The sequence below is a fragment of the Palaemon carinicauda genome, chromosome 13 (assembly GCF_036898095.1).
Source record: "Palaemon carinicauda isolate YSFRI2023 chromosome 13, ASM3689809v2, whole genome shotgun sequence".
Classification (NCBI taxonomy): Eukaryota; Metazoa; Arthropoda; class Malacostraca; order Decapoda; family Palaemonidae; genus Palaemon; species Palaemon carinicauda.
Genome location: NC_090737.1, coordinates 58,762,770 through 58,765,269, shown reverse-complemented (window position 1 = coordinate 58,765,269; position 2,500 = coordinate 58,762,770). Strand labels below are relative to the sequence as shown.

At 37.0% G+C, this 2,500-nt stretch overlaps 1 pseudogene; it reads right to left on the bottom strand.

The window, feature by feature from the left end:
* Window positions 1-22, bottom strand: part of LOC137651597 (uncharacterized) — a 49,748-nt pseudogene extending 49,726 nt beyond the window's left edge.
* Between the last annotated feature and the right edge of the window lie 2,478 nt (window positions 23-2,500).

The following is a 2,500-nucleotide window of genomic DNA, read 5'->3' as shown; positions in this document are numbered from 1 at the left end:
TATTATAACAAATACTTGGCATGGTTATTTCTTTATTCTACAGTAGTAATTGGAGACCAAACTCAACGTTTACTGCCAGACTAAGTAGTATTGAATTATGTATTGTACTGGACTATTAGTATTTATCAGATGAAATTCTTAGCTGATTATAGATTAAGGACCATAAAAAAAATCCTAAGAGAGAAAATAACAATAAAGTGGAAGCATGATTGATATTTTGAGTTGGCCTTTTAATCTGCAACCGTTTCCTTATCGTGCCTGATCCACCTGACAGCGAGCTGCGGTGGCCCACCTGACTTCATGTAGCCTGGAGTGGCAAAACCCTGGATGCGTGTCACTTGACTGGTCCCTGTATGGGGCTGCATCAGCAGCGACCAAGTTACAAGATGCAGTAGAAACAAGTCATGGCCAGAGTTTCTGTGTCATGTTATCTTCAACATCATAATTTCTCAAAACAAGGCCCTCCTCAATAAAAGCATGAGGACCGGATCCTGAGTATTCCATAGTGATTATCAACTGGTGTTTTAACGATGCCCTTATCTGCGTTGTTTATTCTGGTACAGTGACATAGCCATGCCGAAATTACCCGCGTCAAAAACACTGGACTGCTCATGCGTTGTTTAGAGAAAAATAACTTAAACCTAGTAGTATGGCCGAGCGAACGAGATTCTTAATCCTAAATAAAGTCTATGTCAAAAACCACAAACACACCAACGTGAAGAATATCATGAACAGGCACTTCCCATGTGTCTCAAAAAAAAAAGAAAAAAAAAAAAAGAAAAAAAAAATTATTAAGCTTATTATAGTATGATGACCTATTACAATAAGATGGACTTGCGCAGATCGACATTAAGTTATTTATGTACATATTCTTACGGAACAATACACTGCTGACTAGTCAACCCCGCTCCCTTTTACGGTTGTAACACGATGACACAGTGCTTCATGTTATATGTATATAAGATTTATGAATTATATGTTATAGTATCTCTCTGAAAGGTTCATTTTCATATAAAGGATGGTATTGTTAAGATTAAAACATTTTAATGAATTGTAAATGGAAAGTACCTTTGTATTCTGGAACCAAAGTTAGATGTGAATTCTGAAAATAACTCCATCTCCGTAGTCCAGAATACTGCAAGATATACTGTAGTTACGGCCTGAACATTCGACAAAACTGTCTCTGATATAAAAGGATGAGCAACGAGTTAGAGAGGAGAGACTATCATAGGCTGTCTCTGACTTACTATCTGTGTTCATGGAAACAGTTTTATAAAATCTATTGGGACCCAGCATATTAATTTCTTTTACAACGCTACCAAGTTCTAGAGGAAGACAAGAAATTCTCAGAAGATCGAATATCATCAAAAGCAGTGTTCCTGATTATCACCTTTTACATATGAAAATGTGATCTGGATATTCTGCTGCTGACTTTTGGGAAGTTCATCATTTCCTGTCATCATCTGAGTCTAGCATCATAAAGACGTACATCTTCACCAGAATCTCACTATATTTTACTACCAGTAGAGGTTAACACTGTGGATGACCAAGTTTTTTTTTTGGAAGCCTGATAATTCCAGGTTTTTATTTTAGACCAGTTGATATGGTTTTCCACCTCTATACTACTAATATTTTTATTTGAGTTTATGGTGATTCGCCACACTCTGTTTGTATCATGCGTGATACTGGTCGGGCCTAGTCTTTGCTTTGGGGAAAGTGATTCCTGAGACTGAGTATTTTACTGGGGAGTATGCTCCAGCTCCTGGGTTGGTGATGACCATATTAGCATTCCCTTAAGTTGTGTGGATTTTTATTGTTACTGATTATTAGGGCCTCTTGATGTTGGCTATAAATGGCATTCAATTCTTGCAAGGATATTACTTTGTATATGAGAAAGTTGATGTTCAACTAAAGTTGGTTAAAGAGCTGACTTTTAACCTGGAGTTAGAGATCCTCAGTCCCGATGTGTTTTCTCTGTTTTCTTCAAATGCTGAGACTCATCAGAAGACTCAGACTTCTACCTTCACATCTGATAACGATGTATTGGTTTAAGATAATATTTACTCTATTGTTTGTTCTACCGACCTGCCTCATGGAGGTGTTTTGGTTTGTAATGCTGAACCCACTCTTTATTGTTTTACGGACATATCTCGTTAAGATATGTTAGTTCATGATGCATATTCAACTGTTAGCTGTTTCTACGAACACATCTAGTATTTATTTGTTGGTTCATGAAAGAGTTTCTGCTGTCAACTGTTCTACCTGCCTGTCTAAGGAAGACATTTTAGTTAGTGACTCCATTTTTTTCTGAATGTTTTGATAATGTTTTGTGGAGATATATTAGATTGAGATGAACCTCATATTAAAAATTCTAATGATCCGTCATTTCAAGATACCTTGGTTTTATATTAAGTCTTTCTGTTGATGAATGAGGGCTCTTCTGGCCTCAGTAGCCTCCTGTGCAGTTTTCCTGCTCGGGCGGGTGCTTTAGTTATCAGTT